We start from the raw sequence: 19,610 nt of genomic DNA, 5'->3' as shown, positions 1-19,610 counted from the left end.
AGACACCCTGTGCCACGTGCAGGGTTCATGCGTGTGGGACTCACGTCAGGAGCGACCAGCTGGATGGTTTTCCTGGGAGGATTGCTGATGTCACTAACTTGGGGTGTTTTGAGTTGCTTGGATTATTGGAAAAGGATGTTACAAGGCTGTACAGAGGGCAGCTGAGGGGGCAGACCAGGGTCTGGTGGAAGGCGAAGTGGCCCCCAAAGATGTCCCAGCCCTGATCCCTGGTAGCTGGGAAGTTGTTACAAGACAAAAGGAAATTTGCAGATATAATTAAGATTACGAACCTTAAAACAGGGAGGGAGATTATCGTAGATGTGGCTGGAATAGCAGGTCTGGTCCAGTCCCATGAGCCGTAAGAGCAGAGAAGGGCTTTCTCCGGTTGGAAGAGAGACCAGGCTGAATGGGAAGCCAGAGTTTCCAGGTGTGAGGACTGGACAGGCTGCTGCCGGCTCCAAGAGACGGGCCCACGGGCAAGGACAGAGACAGGCCTCTACTTGCTAAGGCTGGGCCCTGGCTGCCAGACAACCAGGGACCAGGGACTTCAGTCCCACAGCCACAGAAACCAGATCCCACTGACCACCAGCATGGACTCAGAAGGCAGCTCACATGCAGAACTTCCGGAAAGCAAACCCACCCAGCAGGCACCAGGCCCCCTCCAGCCACCCTCAGGCGTGCGGGGCTGCAGCTGGAGAGGGGCCCAGGGCCGGGCTCGGGCCTGTCAGACCCTCCCCTCCACAGTCCAAGTGACCTGGCCAGTGGCAGGACGGAGGCCTGAGAGGTGACGTCGTTCAGGGAACTGGGAGGGCTGGGGCGCTGGCTGAAGGTAATGGGTGTGTGTGAGAACCTGAATAGATGAGGGTGCGGTGGAGGCAGCGCCCTCTCCCATTGTTTACTGGGGTGTGACTTGAGCACCTCACAAGCACAAGCAGTGCCTCAGCCGCTTGCTCTGAGGGGCCGACCATGCCCACCAGCCTGCGGCCCGTGGCGGCTGGCCCACTGTGTGCTGGGCACCCTGAGCCCTGCGTTTCCAGTGGCTCCAACTCTTGCACAGGTGACCTGGTGGATGCTGCTGTCCTCCGTGTGAGGGAGGAAGCGAGGGAACTGTCATGGCCCACGAGCCTATTCGCCTCCAGAAGTGGCTCCCAACCCCAGGCTCCTTCCAGCAAACCCTTGGAAAGGTCATAGAGCCTGCCTGCCCCAGGCCTCGAGGGGAAGAGCGTGGGGGGCGGCAGGGTGGACAGGGCCCCTTGGGTCATTCCGAGGGTTCAGGTTCACCTGGGAGGGTCTGCCCTGCGGAGAGGTAGGAGCCCCTGTGGCAGGGGGAAGGGACCCTCAGGGCTCCTAGCCAGGGCCGGGGGAGTGGCTCAAGTCACGTGGAGACCGTGGGCTTGGGATGCTCAGGAGTCAGGGACCGGGAGGGTCTGCAGGCTCACTGGCTGCGGGTGGAAAGTGAGGGCCGTGAGAGTGGCCTGAGCAGCTTGGTGGGGGCCGCAGGGGCCGGGTGGGCCTGGGGTGAGGTGAGGAGGCGACAGGGGATGCAGCTGGAGTGCTGAGCTGCAGGGTTCCATTTGAGGGACACAGGTCCCATGGGAGTGTCCACTGGACTCAGGCGTCCAGGCAGTGATGCCTTGCGCTTGGCTCTAGCCCTGGCTGCCTGGACAAACGGGCCTTTCCAGGCAGGGCGTTGTGGTACAGACAAGGGCAGCCAACTGCGTGACAAAGAGGACAGCCACAGGGCAGCAGAGAGGAAGTGAGAGCTTGTGGGAGAGGTCATGTCTGGTATGGGAGCGAGCAGGGTCCCCACAACCCAGGAGTGGGCCTCAGGGCACAGGGCACAGGTGGGTTCACAGCCTGGCTGGGTGGCACCCTCTCTGCCCAGCGCCCCTGCAGGACCACAGCCGCCCTGGTGGGACCAGCACAGGTGCCCGGCAGAGAGAAGCAGAGGAGCCCCTGATGTCTGGCTGCCGTCGTCCGTCTGTCCATGCTGGGCTGCAGCTGGTGTGACCTCCACTGTGCTCTTGTTTTTGGCGAGACCAATGACTCAGGCAAGCAGAATGATAAGAACCACAAACAGGGAGCGCGGGCGGGAGTGGAAGGGAGCAGAAGGCACGTGGTCCTGTGTAAATCCATCCCGGGACGCAGTGCAAACAACGGTCTCCGAGCCCACGTAATCACGGAGAGCAGGACGTTCCGGGGTCAGTGGGGAGAGTCAGCTCCTTCCCGAGCCAAGCAGCAGCTGCATGGGGGAGGGTCGCAATTATTTGTTTTTGAGACAGTCTCTCCCTCTTGCCCGGGCTGGAGTGCAGAATTACAATCACAGCTCTCTGCAGTCTCAGCCTCCCAGGCTCAAGCAATCATCTGGCTTCAGCCTCCCAAGTAGTTGGGACTATAGGTGCACACTCCCATGCCCAGCTAATTTTTTTCCCCTGTTTTTCATAGAGATGGAGTCTTACTATGTTGTCCAGGCTGGTCTTAGACTTCTGGGCCTAAGGGATCCTCCTGCCTTGGCTTCCCAAAGTGCTGGGATTACAGGCAGGAGTTACCACGCTCAGCTAGGGAGGGTTGCAATTTTTATCTTTACTTTTTTGAGACGGAGTTTCACTCTGTCGCCCAGGCTAGAGTATAGTGAGTGGTATGATCTCAGCTCAGTGCAACCTCTGCCTCCCAGGTTCAAGCGATTCTCGTGCCTCAGTCTCCCGAGTAGTTGGGATTACAGGCGCCCACCACCATGCCCGGCTAATTTTTGTATTTTTAGTAGAGACGGGGTTTTGCCATGTGGCCCAGGCTGGTCTCAAACTCCTGAGCTCAAGCAACCCCCCTGCCTCGGCCTCCCAAAGTGCTGGGATTACAGGCGTGAGTCACCGTGCCCAGCTCTGAGGTAATTTCCTAATGCTGCAATTTAAGAGAGAATTTGTTCCTGGGAAAGGCTGTGTGTGTAAGACTCACCCCGTCTCCCACTTCTCTCTCTTTGCTGACCCGATTCCTCTTGGCACAGAGGTTCAGAAACATCCCCTAGCCCTCACTGGCTTCATCTCAAGAACAAAAGTACAATAAGCACCTTTTCCACGCACCACTGCCTGAGCCCTCAGTCCAGCCTTCACCAGTTTCCACCGGGTCCTTGGATTGTCGTTATCACCATTTTCTTTTTTAATCAATAGATGCAAAATGTGTTTTGTTAAACAAATATTAACTAACATCTTTCATATACGAAGCACTCATGCAAAATGATTACATAATAAAACACAAAAGCTGAAGGACGAATGGGCCAAGAACACACACTAAACACACACACACACATCCGCGCACTCAGGCAGGAGGAATGGGCCACCAGATGGGACCGGCCACCCGCCCTGCGGCTGAGGGAACCTGCCCAGCAGGGTCCGGCACTGGGCCCAGCGTCCTCCCTGAGCCACCTGTGGCTGCTGGGCCCTAAAAGCATCAGATGGAAAGCTCGGGACGGTGTCCCAGTGAGCCTGGGGTTGGACAGTGCTGGGGAAACCCATGTTCACACGTTCGGAGTTAGAGGGAGCCACCTAGGGCTGCCTTGCACTCACCCTCCATGTGAAATGGGAACATAATCTGCTGGGAGAGTTTCTGGAAGAGCGAATGACCACACAGCAACCGGCTGAGTCCAGGCCCCAGCCTGGAGCAGGCTCTCTCAGTGTGGGAAGTTTGTTGATGGTTTTTTTCTGAGACAGGGTCTCACTCTGTTGCCTAGGCTGGAGTGCGATGGCACAATCACAGCTCTTTGCAAGCTCTGCCTTTCTGAGCTCAAAGGATTCTCCTGCCTCAGCCTCCCATGTAGCTGGGACCACCGGCACGTGCCACCATGCCCAGCTAATGTTTGCATTTTTTGTAGAGACAAGGTCTCGCTATGTTGCCCAGGCTGGTCTTGAACCCCTGGGCTCAAGCGATCCGCCTGCCCCAGCCTCCCAAAGTGCTGGGATTACAGGTGTGAGCCACCGTGCCTGGCCCCAGTGTGGGAATTTCCTACGGACACTGCTACAGATGGGACTGTGACATCACCAACCCCATCTTCAATACTCCTATGTTGAAGATGGAATCCCCTGAGTGACTGTATTGGCGATAAGGTGTTAGAAGGCCACAGGGGAGGGCCCTTCCACAGGAAGAGGAAGAGATATGGGAGAGCTCTCTCTTCCCCTCTGCATACACGGAGGAAAGGCCATGCGGGAGGGGGGCCACCTACAAGCCCGGAAGAAAAGCCTCACCAGAAACCAACCGTGATGGCGCCTTCATCTTGGACTTCAGCCTCCAGAACTGAGAGAAAAGAGAAGTCTGTTGCTGAAGCCCCAGTCTGTGGGATCTTGTCATAGCAGCCTCCCCTCCGGGAGACTGACCTGCACATCTTCCCCTCCCGTCCCCTCCCCTCCCATCCCTTCTCCTAGTCTCCCCTCATCTCCCTTCCCTTCCCTTCTCTTCCCTTCCCTTCCCCTTCCCTTCCCTCCCCTCCCCAGGCACAGGCTACCTGAGGCTAGAAATGGGACAGGAGAATGGGGCGAGTGGGAGCAGCCTGTGAGATCCACCGGAGAGGCCTCAGTGGGGCTGAAAGAGGAGCAGAGGTGGGAGTGGGCACAGGGCCCTACATTTATAGGAAAACTCCAGTCTCCTGGCTTGGTTCAGCCGATCCTCTACCCCCAGACCATCAGCAGAGGCCCTCCGGCCCCTCTCATCTCATCTCCTAGGCACTCCAGCTGGCTAAACAACAGCCCTACTCCCAGAGCCGGGCCTTTGCACACACTGCCACCCCCATCCCTGCTCCTCCTGCTGTATTGTGGCAGCCTCTCCCCAAAATGCAACCCCAGGGCCCTGCCCTCAGAAGGCCTCCTGGACCGCCAAGCCCTTATGTGGTCCTGCTCTCCGTCCCTGTAGCCTCCATCCCTGCAGCCTGCACCCTAAGCCCAGCTCTACAAGGATCTGGAGGACAGGACACCACAGGTGACATAACAGAGCCTCCGGTGGCCCCACCCAGGCAGAGGCCTCGGGTCCTGTGGAAGGACAAGGTCCGGAGAGCAGCTCCCCCCCGGGAGGGAACCCTGGGGCAGCTGTGCCTGTCCCCTGTCTACCCCACCCCCCGCAGGGCTGACCCCAGCCTCTGTCACACACTTATCTACTCCTGCCGGCATTGCCTGGCAGCGGCGGGGAACCGGGCAGACACCAGCAGGCACCGTCTGTGTCCACTACACACTCCTGCTGATGTGGTGTGGTGAAGACAAGTCTGCCCAGAAACAACACCACGAGGCAGGGAGACCGGAGGTGGAGGGACCCTGGGGAGGGCGGCCCAGGCCCGGCGGGCACCCGCTTCTGCCGATGCCGCCCTCTGCGGCCTTCGGGCGTGGCTGTTGCTGCTGCTGCCCCTGCTGGAATCCCCAGTTCTAGCCATTCTCATTTCCGGGCCTCCAAGGTCATTCATCAAACATATTTGTCTCCACAATATCCAAGGTTTAATACTCTCTGTATTTGTTTCTAATTTTAGGCATCATAAAATTCTGAACTTGCTATGTAGAATATGAAATTCCTAATAGAAGATTGTTTATTAAAAAAGACTAGAGGCTGGTAGCGGTGGCTCATGCCTATAATCCTGCTAAGGGAGGCGAGGTGGTGAGGATCCACAAGGTCAGGAAGATCAGACCATCCTGGCTAATGCAATGAAACCCATCTGTACTAAAATACAGAAATTGGCTGGGGAGGTGGCCCGAGGGCCTGTAGTCCCAGCTACTGGAGAGCTGAGGCAGGAGAATGGGCGTGAACCGGGAGGCCCGGGCTTACAGTGAGCCGAGATCAAGCCACTGCACTCCAGCCTGAAGGCGACAAGCCGAGACTCATCTCAAAAAAAAAAAAAAAAAAAAAAAAAAAAAAAAGACTAGACTCTTAAAATTTTCTGGTAGGTACTCAAATATTTGTTGAATGAGTGAATGTAAGGACAACAGAATATAATAATTTGGGATCAGATTATTAGGCTGTCTAAAATTTACAATGAATCCAGTTCGGGGAAAAGCGTTATTCAGTGAAATAATTATATTGATTTAACCTCAACTTTAAAAGTCAATCATTGGGTCGGGCATGGTGGCTCATGCCTGTAATCCCTTTGGGAGGCCAAGGCAGTGGATCACCTGAGATCAGGAGTTCGAGACCAGCCTGACCAACACGGAAAAACCCCATCTCTACTGAAAATACAGAATTAGCCGGGCATCGTGACACATGCCTGTAATCCCAGCTACTTAGGAGGCTGAGGCAAGAGAATTGCTTGAACCCAGGAGGTGGAGGTTGCAATGAACCGAGGTTGCACCATTGCACTCCAGCCTGGGCAACAAGAGGGAAACTCTGTCTTAAAAAAAAAAAAAAAAAGTCAATCACTGTTCAACTATCGATGAATTTATCTAAATATTTTCTAATTTATATTATAGTTTCAGACTAGAAATTTTAGAAATAACAATTCTCAAATGTTTATATTATAATGAAAAAATATACTTCTGTTCAAAAACTGCCTTCTTGATATATTACTCATTCCTCCAGTTCGTGGCAGCAGCCGCTCCAGACAGCCTGCCACCGCTGCAGCAGGGAGGTGCCACCAGGACTACACACTGCATGGAGCTGGCAGGAGCCCTGCCCCTTCCGAGTTGCAAGCCTGCAACTTTTGCAGCCACCCAAGTTGTAACTGCAGATCTGAGTCTTCCTGTGGTCTTCCAGGGCAAGCAGGTAGGAGCCCTGCTCTCCCGGGTGCCACTGCAGCCACCGAAACTGTGTCCGCAGCTTCAGGCATCCCTCCACTCTTGGGGGCCTGGGAAGGCCCCCCTGCCCCCACTGCCTGGCTTCTCCCTGCTGTTGGCTGTCAACACCCACTCTGATCTCGGAGCAAAGTTGGGCTGAGCAGGGGCCATGAATGGCAGTGGGAGGCAGATTCCTGGGCAGAAGCCGGCGGGTACCCGATAAGACCCCACTTTCAGACCGGGGAGAGCCTGAAGGCTGAAGGCCGGGCTGCCAGATCCACAGACCAGAGTGGGGACTTGTGGTACCTTTTCTGGGTGCCCATGCACCAATCGGCATGCATTTCCTCCTCTCTGAGGTCCACAAACACCCCAGGTTCAACCAGAGCAAGGCAGAGGATGGAGAAGCAACCGGAGACTGGATGACCAGCTGCAGAGGAGCTACCCTCTCTGCTGAGAGCTGGGAAGTCAACAGGGACCTGCCTGCAGAGTGGAGCCACCCACTCCAGGGCCACCGGGGCCTCCTCTCTACAGAGAGCTGAACGCTGGAGGAGATGACCTGCCTACAGAGAGGAACTGCCCACTGTGGGCAGTTCCTCCGAGCTGTCCTAAGATTCAATAAAGCTTTTCTTTGTCTTGCTCACTCTCCATTTGTCTGTGTGCCTCATTCTTCCTGGACACAGGACAAGAACTCAGGCAAAGGTTGGGATTACAGGCGTGAGCCACTGCGCCCGGCCCAATACCTTGACTTTGCTGCAATGTATTCTACTTCCTGTATCATTTATTTTTATTTTTATTTTATTATTATTTTTTGAGACAGAGTCTCACTCTGTCCCCCAGGCTGGAGTACAGTGGTGCAATATTGGCTCACTGCAACCTCCGCCTCCTGAGTTCAAACAGTTCTCCTGCCTCAGCCTCCCAAGTAGCTGGGACTACAGGTACACGCCACCATGCCCAGCTAATTTTTGTGTTTTCAGTAGAGACTGGGTTTCGCCATGTTGGCCAGGATGGTCTTGAACTCCTGATCTCAAGTAATCCACCTGCCTTGGCCTCCCAAAGTGTTGAGATTACTGGCGTGAGCCACCATGCCTGGCCCAGTACCTTGACTTTGATGCAATGCATTCAACTTCCTGTATCATTTAAATGTAGTGGAATTGTTATGAAGATGAATGTTATACCTCTTAGTTTTCTGGATAATGTTCTCCATAAGTTTTATACGTTGACCACAATGCCAATTATAGTTAAAGGCAAGCTTGTTTCTCATAAACTATGTGACTTCAAGTTAATTACTTGGCTTCTTTGAGCCCCAGAGCCTGAATTTGTTATATGATAGGGTCAGAATCCTCTGTCTCTGAAATTCTTTTCAACTCTAGTTGTGGTCATTCTATATTTTAGTCAACGGTTAAATTATCCATAAAAATGACATATTTCTTCTAAAGCCAAAATAGAAAATCGGCCTCTTAAGAGCACCCTGGCCAGGCCGTGGCTCACACCTGTAATCCTGTGCACTTTGGGAGGCCAAGGCTGGTGGATCACCTGACGCCAGAAGCCCAAGACCAGCCTGGCCAGCATAAATAACTCCTGTCTCTACTAAAATACAAAAAATAAGCCAATTGTGGTGGCCTGCATTCTTGTGCAATCCCAGCTACCTCGAGGCTGAGGCAGGAGAATTGGCTTCTGAACCCAGGAGTGGAGTTTGCAGTGAGGTGAGATCGTGCCATTGCACTCCAGTCTGAGCAACAGGAGTGAAACTCCATCTCAAAATAAATAAATAAATAAATGCAGAAGGAATAATAAAATTAGAAAATTACTATTTTTTTCAAAACTTTTATGAAATGATGAACCTAAGTAATAATCACCAGTGTTTTGTTTTGTTTTGTTTTGAGATGGAGTCTCAATCTGTCGCCAGGCTGGAGTGCAGTGGTGCCACCTTGGCTCACTGCAACCTCCACCTCCTGGGTTCTAAGCAGTTCTCCTGCCTCAGCCTCCCAAGTAGCTGGGACTACAGGCGCATGCCACAACACCTAGCTTATTTTTATATTTTTAGTAGAGACAGGGTTTCACCATGTTATCCAGAATGGTCTTGATCTCTTTGGATCTTGGTGGATCTCTGCCCGGCCGGGCCTAAAAGTGCTGGGATTACAGACATACCACCAGGCCTGGCCAATCATCAGTGGTTTCTAAAACCACTGGGTGAAAGATAGATCTTATTACTGTATCTATTGATGAATCAGGCCAACCACATTGGAACCACATTTGATTAATTGATAACAAGACATTATGTGCCTCTTGATATGGTACCATAGGAAATATATAGAGGATAGAGTATACATATATAAAGTGGCTGGAAGCAGTGGCTCATGACTGTAATCCCAGCACTTTGGGAGGCCGGGCAGGATTGAGGTCAGAGTTCGAGACCAGCCTGGAAAGCCAGCATGGTGAAATTCCTGTCTATACTAAAAATATAAAAATTAGCTGGGGCCAGTGGTGCCACTTCGTAGACTCTGAAGCTGCAGCAGGAGAATCACTTCTGAATCTGGGGAGGCAGAGCCTGGCAGTGAGCCAAGATCATGTTGACTCCAGCCTGGGTGACAGAGCTGAGATAAGTTTTCAAAAAAAAAATAGAGTATATATATATAAAATATCCTTTTTTTTTGAGACGAGTCTCTGTCCCCTAGGCTGGAGGCAGTGGCCGGATCTCAGCTCACTGCAAGCTCCGGGCCTCGGGTTCACGCCATTCTCCTGCCTCAGCCTCCCGAGTAGCTGGGACTACAGGCACTTCAAGCACCTCACCGGCTAAGTTTTGTATTTTAGTAGAGACGGGTTTCACAAAGTAGCCAGATGGTCTCTGATCTCCCTGACCTCGGATCCGCCTGCCTCGGCCTCCCAAAGTGCTGGGATTACATTTGAGCCACCGCTACTCGCCTTAAAATATCCTTACCTAAATAAATAATTTTTTTTTTTTTGAGACGGAGTTTTTGGTTTTGTTGCCCGCTAGAATGCAATAGTGCGATCTCAGCTTGCCACAATCTCCACCTCCCGGGTTCAAGCAATTCTCCTGCCTCAGCCTCCCGAGTATCTAGGATTACAGGCACCTGCCACCACGCTTGACTAATTTTTGTGTTTTTAGTAGAGACGAGGTTTTACCATGTTGGCCAGGCTGGTCTCGAACTCTCATTCTCAGGTGATCCGCCCGCCTTGGCCTCCCAAAGTGCTGGGATTACCGGCGTGAGCCACCGCGTCCGGCCTAAATAAATACATTTTAAAAACAGAATCAGAAACACGCCTCTAAATCTTTTTTTTTTTTTTTTGAGACAGAATTTTGCTCTTGTTGCCCAGGCTGGAGTGCAGTGGCGCGATTTCAGCTCACCGCAACCTCTGTTTCCTGGGTTCAAGCAATTCTCCTGCTTCAGCCTCCCAAGTAGCTGGGATTACAGGCATGTGCCACCATACCCAGCTAATTTTGTATTTTTAGTAGAGACAGGGTTTCTCCATGTTGATCAGGCTGGTCTCGAACTCCCGACCTCAGGTGATCCACCACCCACCTCAGCCTCCCAAAGTGCTGGGATTAGAGGTGTGAGCCACTGGGCCCAGCAACAAGCCTCTAAATCTGACTATCAGTTTATAAGAAATACTATGCTGTATTCATTAAAATGAGAAAACTTAGTGAGTCTGACCTTAGTAAGCTTAGTGACAAGGTAGAACACTGTAAACTCTGCCAGGTACGGTCGCTCACACCTATAATCTCTCTCACACCTATAATCCCAGCACTCTGGGAGGCTAAGGTGGGAGGATCACCTGAGGTCAGGAGTTTGAAACCAGCCTGGCCAACATGGTGAAACCCCGTCTCTACTAAAAATGTAAAAATTAGTCAGGTGTGGTGGCAGGCGCCTGTAATCCCAGCTACTCGGGAGGCTGAGGCAGGAGAATTGCTTGAACCTGGGAGGTGGAGGTTGCAGTGAGCCGAGATTGCGCCCCCACACTCCAGCCTGGGCGACAGAGTGAAACTGCATCTCAAAAATCAAAACAAAACAAAAGAAAAAAACACACAAAAAACAAAAACATTGGCAGCTCTCACACCCTGCTGATAGCAATGCAAATTGTCCTACACAGTCTGAATCTGACGACACATACAAAATGGGAAAAATTATCCCCTTGCCACTAGATGGTGCTTACTGGCTTTGGAGTACTTTATCCTATATATTGTCTTCTGCTACATTGCTGCCTTCCTCTTTTCACTTCTGATGGATCACTGGAGGAAGGGGCTGGGCACTAGGGCTTAGAGCCTCCCAAAAATGCTGTAATCTGGATCCCAACAGCCATATCTGCTGTGGAACCATGTTGCCCCTGGGCACACATCTCTGAGAGTTTCTGTCTCCCCTAGCCACTTACATTATTCAGTTCCTTAGCAATATCTATCTGTGATACTGTGTTAAGGGTCTTTTTCTGAAGAATATATATTTTAATACATCTGATTAATTATTGCACATAACATCTGTGCTATTTAACTTTTCTCTTTATTATTATATTTATTTATTTATTTATTTTGAAACAAAGTCTTGCTCTGTTGCCCAGGCTGGAGTGCAGTGGCACAATCTTGGCTCACTGCAACCTCTGCCTCCTGGGTTCAAGTGATTCTCCTGCCTCAGCCTCCCAAGTAGCTGGGATTACAGGCATGCGCTACTAAGCCTGGTTAATTTTGTATTTTTAGTAGAGACAGGGTTTCTTCATGTTGGTCAGGCTGGTCTCGAACTCCTGACCTCAGGTGATCCGCCCACCTCAGCCTCCCAAAATGCTGGGATTATAGACATGAGCCACCACACCCCGCCTAGTGAAGCATTCTATTCAAAATATTCCTATTCTTTTTCAAAAATATTAATTACCCATCCCTGGGGTAATATCAGACTTCCCTGCCCCACAGAAATCAGGTTTGGAGACATACTTTGTTTTAGCCAATACTATATGGGCAGAAGTTATGTTTGTCACTTCTAAGCAGAAGCTTCAAGAGCCAGAATGTGACTTGCTGTGGGGTTTTTGGTTTGCTTTTCTCTTTCCCTGCTATGAGATCAGTCATGTTCTAGAGGCTGCTCCATCAGCTTGGGTCCCAACGTGAAAATATTGGCCCTCTGCAGTGGACATGAATGAGAGGTAAACCTTTATTTTTGTAAGCTGCTGAGACATTGGAGCCATTTGTTACTGCAGCATAATGTATTGTATCCTGACTGATATACTGGCCATTTCTTAAACATTCTTTCAGACTAGTCATGACCTCTATCAGGGTCTGCACATGCATGCCTGCCTAATAGTTAATGATACAAATAAACATTTTGTCTGGGTGATGTGGATTGGGTCTGTGTCCCCACCCAAGTCTCATGATCTGTTGTAATCCCCAGTGTTGGAGGTCGAGGTCGGGCTCAGGGGAAGGCCACTGGACATGGGGCAGAGTTCTCATGAATGGATTAGTACCATCCCTCTTGGTACTGGATAGTGAGTTCTCACGAGATCTGGCTGTTTAAAAGTGGATAACACCTCCTCTGTCTCTCTCTCAGTCCTGTGCCTGCCATGGAAGACTCGTACTCCCACTTGCCTTCTGCCTTCTACTTTGAAGCTCCTTGAGGCCTCCCCAGAAGCAGAAGCCACTATACTTTCTGTACAGCCTGCAGAACCATGAGCCAGTTAAAGCTCTTTTCCTTATAAATTACCCAGTCTCAGGTATTTCTTTATAGCAGTTCAAGAACTGATGAATACATTTGGGAAGGCTCCATTCCATGACTTTACTATTATTAGTTTTTTGAGACAGAGTTTCACTCTTGTTGCCCAGGCTGGAGTGCAGTGGTGCAATCTCGGCTCACTGCAACCTCCGCCTCCTGGGTTCAAGCAATTCTCCTGCCTTAGCCTCCTGAGTAGCTGAGATTACAGGTGCCCACCACCACGCCTGGCTAATTTTTGTATTTTTAGTAGAGACGGGGTTTCACCATATTGGTCAAGCTGGTCTCGAACTCCCGACCTCAGGTGATCCACCTGCCTCGGCCTCCCAAAGTGCTGGGATTACAGGCATGAGCCACCGCGCCCGGCCCATTGCATGACTTTTGGCAAAAAAACAGGTTCTGCCCCTGACTAAGGAAGCCAAAAAGAGCAGATATTTGCTCTCCTAGAGTCCTCACAGCTAGAGAAGTGCCACGTGACTCCTGTGCACTTCAGCTTGGGCGACAAAGTGAGACTCTGTCTCAAAAAAAAAGAAAAAAAAAATCAGAAAATAAAAAATGAGAGTCCATGAAAAGATTATTTCAAATTCATCATTGCCAGGAATTTAAATTGTTCTCCTCCATCTAGATTGTTGTGAAAACACATTACTATTATTTTCTTTTTTTTTTTTTCTTTTTCCCTGGTACGGGAGGAGGGAATAGAAAATCACTTCTATCCTACCTGTCTCTGTGCATTGACTCACACTCTGCTTTTTGGATCATTTTCTTTGGAAAAAGTTTCTCATAGTGTGTCTTGACTTTTTAAAAAGCTGTGTATTAAAAGCACTTAAACGCGGCCAGGCGAGGTCAGAGGCTGAGGCGGTGGATCACCTGAGGTCAGGAGTTCAAGACCAGCCTGAACAACATGGCAAAACCCTGTCTCTACTAAAAATACAAAAATCAGCCAGTTGTGGTGGCTCACACCTGTAGTTCCAGTTACTTGGGAGGCTGAGGCACAAGAATTTCTTGAACCCAGGAGACAGAAGTTGCAGTGAGCCAAGATCATGCCACTGCACTCCAGTCTGGGTGACGGAGTGAGACTGTGTCTCAAAAAACAAAAACAAAAAAAAGGACTTAAACACACTGACAGATACTGAAGAATGCAGAAAATGGTATGAATGTGAATATCTGCCTTTATACCGTGTACTAGTGGCAGCAAACCCAAACAAAACCGAAATGCCTTGTTTTGCTCACATTTGTTGAGTTTCAGATGTCAATTGGGAACTGCTTTGGCTTGTGTTTGCAGCTTTTCCTCTGTCGCCTCTTCCACCCTTAGCTTAATAGCAGCGATCCAGTCCTATTAAACCTGCGTTGGACTCATGCCACGACTGACTTGCTTTGGCTTTTCTAGTGCCGTATTTGCCTTGCCTACAATATCCTGCCTGCTATATCTGATTCCTTCTCTTAAGACCCATACTCAGGCCAGGTGCAGTGGCTCACTCCTGTATTCCCAGCACTTTGGGAGGCCAAGGTGAGCAGATCACCTAAGGTTAGTTCAAGACTAGCCTGGACAATATGGCAAAACCCCATCTCTACTGAAAATACAAAAATTAGCCAGACATGGTGGTGGGCGCCTGTCATCTCAGCTACTCGGGAGGCTGAGGCAGGAGAATCACTTGCGTCCGTGGCAGTGAGGCACCTTCTCTCCTGCATGGCCCCCTAACCCCCTGCTCTGTCATATGACAGATGCCCAAAGACCATGCTGCTTCTCCGCAGTCATCTGATGACACTGTGTTACCTGGCAGTGTCCCTTCCCCCGGTGCCAGTCTCACTAGCATGGCGGCACCTCAGGTTGGTGCCTCCTCCCCCTCTGCCCACTGCCCTCCTGTACTTACTATGGATTCTCCTCTCCTTTCACAGGCAGCTTGTTCCGTAATGCAAAGTGCTCCTCCTGGGACCGGGCTGGTGGAAGGCTCAGACTGGGCTTTTCTTGAGGTCTGGGGAGATGGAAGATTGTTGGAATGAGCTCAGGAGCTTGGCTCGCCCCGTCCTGGGTGATTGTTACCAGAAATTGAATATGTTTCTTCCCACACAGAATCACGATGTTGACACCGGCCTCAATCTCATGGATGAAACCAAGTGTCTCCTATCAGGGCAGCCGTCTCTAGGCCGAGGGAGTCAGGGAAGTCACTGCCCATGACCTTCTTTCCCATCGAGCCACCTGCACCCTTCACCCCTGTGTCTCCACCTCTAGGACTTTCTCATTGCCCGAGAGCCTGTGACAACTCTCCCAACAGCTCAATGGTCTTGTATGTGAAGTACCTCGGAAATTGAGGAGGGTGCGGGGGGAAGGAAAGTGTGACAGAAACCGAGGCAGGGATTCACGAGAGGGGAGATCCTGGGACCAGCCGATTTGCTGGGCAGTGTTGGGGAGGTCGCCTCTTCCCTGAGCCTTCTGCCTGGAAGCTGTTCACAGGGAGGAGCTGGACCGCGTGGCTGCTTGTACCATTTTATGCTGCTGCAGAAGCACCAGCTGAGAGTTGCTCGGGAGGGAGGGATGGTAGGGAGATAAGAACCATGAGAGACGCTGGCACAAAGGGGTTATGGGATGAAGGGTCCAAGTTAGGCAGAAAAGAAAATGTTGCTAGTTGATGGGGAAGAAAGGAAGTCAGAGGGCTTAGACGCCGGGGCACAGAACATCTCAGGCGCACGCTCCTCTCTCATAGTCAACAATATTTGTCAAACGGGAGGACCCTGCATCATCTGCTAACCTGAAGGGTCTGCAGGTGAGAGTTTCAGGGCCGTGGCCCAGTGTCCCTGCAGCCCAGCCCTCCAACCTCCTCCCAACCTCCTCCCACAGCGGGGACTGGGTGCCTCTCTGCCAGCTGAGACAGCCCACACAATCCCCAACCCTAATGATTGCTGCACCTGTCCCCGAAGTCCTCCTCTACCTCCTCCTCTCTGCATGCCTCTCAGGATGAGAGGCTGCGGGCACAGGAGGAGAAGACGCAGCGGGAGGAGGAGAGGCTGCAGAAACTGGACATAAGGCCGAGCTCTGGGGAGAGCCGGCGAAGGCACGCGTGCAAACCCTGGAGGCCACGCAGACCGAGCTTACCACCGTCAGCTGCGTGCTCTCCCAGAACCACGAGCTCGAGGAGCAGCTGGTCGAGCTGCAGAGCGGCTTTAAGGAGCTGGTGCTCAGCCCCACCTGGGGAGCCTCCCCCTCTCCCTGGCCCTCTGGGTCTTTGTTTCCCCACCTGTGAAATGGGGCGTGTAGTCCTCACATGAAATGGTACTTCTGAAGGCACCTGTGAGCCAGAGCCCTGCTCCGATGGCTGTGGGGGAGGAGGGATGGTTTTTCTCTAACTTGCCTCCACCCTTCCTGGTGCCGTGGGAGGCAGAAGGCAGACACCAAGTTCTGGGGTCTCCAGCTGCAGCGGGTGACCACTGATCGCTTCTCTCTGTCCAGAACAAGGAGAACATAGAGACAGCTGGTCTGCTGCAGTCAGAGCTGCATGGCAAGAAGGAGCTGCAGGAGAAGCTGGGCTGAAGGAGATGGTAACCCTGCCCCATCCAGGAGGTGGGTACCAGCCCCTGGGGAGGGGAGGTGTGAGGCCAGAGGCAGCTCCAGCGTGGGGGACAGTGACCCCAGAACCCTCCAGGGCAGGCCTGTGACTGTTTCTTGCTTCCTGTCCTCTGACTTTTAGAGGCAGGTAGCCCGGGGTCTGGACATCATCATACTGAATAGAGGCATGGAGCTGTCCGGTCATAGGGAAAGAGACAGTGGTATAAGAGGCTCCTTAGATTTGAACTGGATGCCGGCCTCAGCTCCACTGGTCACCATTCAACTACTTTGCATCTCTAAGTCTCGGTTTCATTAGCTTAAAAAGGAAGTTAGCATCTTCCTCGCAGCGGTGCTAAGGATTAAATGGGATAATACGTGGAAAACATTAGGCACGTCGCACACTTAACAGATGGTGGTTGGCTCCCTCTGCATTTCCACCAGTCTGGGGCCTACAGTTCAAATGGTGGGAAGAAGGCTGTGAGATCTGAGGCTGGGGAAGGAGGCATGGGCCTGTAGGCAAGGGAAGCAGTCACTGAGGCCTAGAGCCTGGGGCCAGGGGCCTGGGGAGGTGAGAGAGTCCCACAGAGCCCTTGCTACCTTATTTATGGGCCCAGAATCTGGAGGCCAGCCACCACCTGCCCTTACGCCCAGGGTCTTCCTGCAGGAAGAGCCTGGAGGCTCAGAGTCTGCAGCGAGACCAGTACCTGGGACACCTGTATTAGTAACCAAGGGCACTGACTTCCATCCAGCCCAGGCGTCTTCCATTCCGTCCCCCTGCCTCCCTCACTGGTCTGTGCCTCCGGAGTGCGGGCTGCCCCGCAGGCTCCCTCCAGGCTGAGTTCGTGGCCCTGCCCCGTCGTGGCCAGAGTCGGCTTCACAGGATGAGAGCCAGCTAAGCTCCAGGGACTTTCCAGGAAAAGTGTCCCTTGGAAACAATTTTAAGGCGAAAGGTGTCCCTTTTCACTGCTCCCAACAGTGCCCTAGTAATGGCTTGGCCCTTCCCCTCCCGAGCTCCACGGAGAGCACAACCAGCAGAGGAGACATTCCCTGTCATCCAGAAATGAGTCTGATTCCCAGCCGAGGGACGGCAGGACTGGTAAGAGACTGTCAGGCCACACGGCTGCCTGCACAGAACCCCAATGCTTGGCGGGGGACAGGAGGGGTGGCAGGAGCTGGCTGTCCACAGGCCGGGCGTGGCAGGGAGGCTCACTGGAGGCGGCACATTTTGGAGGGGGATGTCGGGGGACAGCGTTCTCTTGTAGTTGGACCACAAGACTCCACAAGGACAGCGCGGTGGCTGATTCCCAGCGCTAGAGGCGAGGCGGTCAGCCGTGTGTAGGTATGTCTGTATATGAGTGTTGATAGGTATTTATAGAGCAGGGTAGGGCCTACCACGGAGGCACAAGTTTTCCCCAGTGGTCACGCCTGGATGTGTCAGCTCACCATGACCGCAGACGAAGTCACAGATGAAGGGGGCTGGCTTTGGGGCTGGGGCAGCCACTGTTAAGTCACAGAACAACCGTCCAGGCAGGCTTGGAAAGGGAGGTCCCCGAGAAGAGGAGGGATCTGTTTAGAGGTCGAAGGGCCGGGGGCTCTCAGGAGGGGAAGGACTTGCCTGACCCGATCGATTAGCTGGCAGTTGGAGGAAAAGCAAAGAGAAAATGGGAGAGAAAAAAAAGAGGAGAGCTGGTAAGGCAAGTGCAGCACACGACCAGCCACGCCGCAGCAGTGGTGGGAGGGCCGGGGAGGGGAGGGTGCAGGTGCGGGTGTGGCAAGGTTCCTGGAAAGGAGAGGCTGGAAGAGAAAGGGGAGGTGATGGAGGGAGGAGCCGGACCTTCACAGGTAGCGCCTGGGGGCTGTAGCGGCCCTCCCCAACCCCACACATGCTGGCCTTTCCCACGGCACCCAGGCAGCGCACCCACAGTTCAGACCGATCTCAGTTCCCTCGGGCTTCCCTCTTCTCTGGTCACCCTGTCTTCCAACCCACTGGCTCAGGGCCAGCCCTCGCCTTGGAGAGCCCCATGCAACAGCCAACAGGCCTGCTAGAGAAAGAACACTGCTTTGAACCAGGAGGGTGAAGCTAAAAGGGGTCAGAAAGCCCAAGACCCTCTGAAAGGACCCTGGGGGAGGCAGGGAGGGAAGGCAGCCGGACGCCAGTGGCCATAGACTTGTAAGTCTAAGCGGGGAGCCTCAGCTGGTGGGGGGGGGGGGGGGGGGGGGCTGCAGGTGAGGCTGGGCCCTTCCTGCTGGGAAAAGCGGAAGAGTGAGAGTCAGTGGCTGGGGAAGTGGGCGGGCTCAGTGGGCAGAGCTCAGCCGGGCCAGCAGGCACTGTGCTCCCCTTGGCTGAATAGCATAGGCAGCTCCTTTGAGCAACAGGCCTAGGTACGTGAGCCCACTGGCTGGCTACGGTCCTTCTGCTGGGGCCAGGGACACTGCCTTCAGTCACATGCTAGTAGGTATGTCGGTACCAGGAGGGAGGCAAGACCCCATTTCTATAAAAAAAATAAATAAAGAAAGCTGGGCACAGTGGCTCACACCTGTAATCTTAGCACTTTAGGAGGTTGAGGCAGGTGGATCGCAAGGTCAGGAGTTTGAGACAAGCCTGGCCAACATGGTGAAACCCCATCTCTACTAAAAATAGAAACATTGGCTGGGCATGGTGGTGCGCACCTGTAATCCCAGCTACTCAGGAGGCTGAGGCAGGAGAATTGCTTGAATCCGGGAGGCGGAGGTTGCAGTGAGCCAAGATCGCACCATTGCACTCCAGCCTGGGCAACAAGAGCAAAACTCCGTCTCAAAAAATATAAAAAATAAAAGAAGGTAAATTAGCCCGGTGTGGTGGTGCACACCTGTGGTTCCAACTACTTAGGAGGCTGAGGCTCCTGCGGGCCATGATTGTGCCACTGCACTTCAGCCTGGGCAACAGAGCAAGGCCATGCCTCAAAAAACAAAACAAAACAAAACAGGAAAGACAAGGAGGAGGGAGATTACATCTTGCTTTTTTCCCCCTACACTTTAATTAAAATTCAGCATTTCTTTCCATGGTGAATGTTGCTGGGAACAAACCTCATTAGTGTTAGCAGCACCTGTTACCTTGTTACCAATAGAAATCAGATATTTTCATGTTAACTGCAGCTGTTGCAGACATCTTGAGATACCATTTTTGCTCATTACCTCAAAATTATGGTAATTAGACCCAACTCTGGATCTTGTCATTTAACATGCCAGTAAAACATATCATGTAATATCACAAATATTTTCATAAACTCTATTTCTATATGATTTATATCTATCACACTCCGTATTTTATTTCGTGCACTTAAAATAAAAATCTGAGGCCAGGCCAGGCGCGGTGGCTCACGCCTGTAATCCCAGCACTTTGGGAGGCTGAGGTGGGTGAATCACGAGGTCAGATCGAGACCATTCTGGCCAAGATGATGAAACCCCATCTCTACTAAAAATACAAAAATTAGCCCAGCATGGCGGTGGGCTCCTGTAATCCCAGCTACTCAGGAGGCTGAGGCCAGGAGAATCGCTTGATCCCAAGAGGCGGAGGTTGCAGTGAGCTGAGATCGCCCCATTGCATTCCAGCCTGGGCGACAAGAGGGAGACTCTGTCTCAAAGAAAATA

The 19,610-nt window shown here is 52.3% G+C and overlaps 2 long non-coding RNA genes across 2 annotated transcripts; one reads left to right on the top strand and one right to left on the bottom strand.

The window, feature by feature from the left end:
* Positions 1-259: 259 nt before the first annotated feature.
* Positions 260-4,387, bottom strand: LOC108580761. The gene is made up of 3 exons (XR_002515407.2): positions 4,236-4,387; positions 3,065-3,148; positions 260-2,242 (listed from the first exon to the last, which is right to left on the bottom strand). It is a non-coding gene; the product is annotated as an uncharacterized LOC108580761 (long non-coding RNA).
* Positions 4,388-6,474: 2,087 nt separating this feature from the next.
* Positions 6,475-7,377, top strand: LOC108580762. The gene is made up of 2 exons (XR_001892313.3): positions 6,475-6,723; positions 7,091-7,377. It is a non-coding gene; the product is annotated as an uncharacterized LOC108580762 (long non-coding RNA).
* The last annotated feature ends 12,233 nt before the right edge of the window (positions 7,378-19,610 follow it).

Source organism: Papio anubis, chromosome 16 (assembly GCF_008728515.1).
Source record: "Papio anubis isolate 15944 chromosome 16, Panubis1.0, whole genome shotgun sequence".
In the NCBI taxonomy this organism is placed as follows: Eukaryota; Metazoa; Chordata; class Mammalia; order Primates; family Cercopithecidae; genus Papio; species Papio anubis.
The sequence above is the reverse complement of the archived record's forward strand: the minus strand, read 5'-3'. Positions and strand labels throughout refer to the sequence as shown.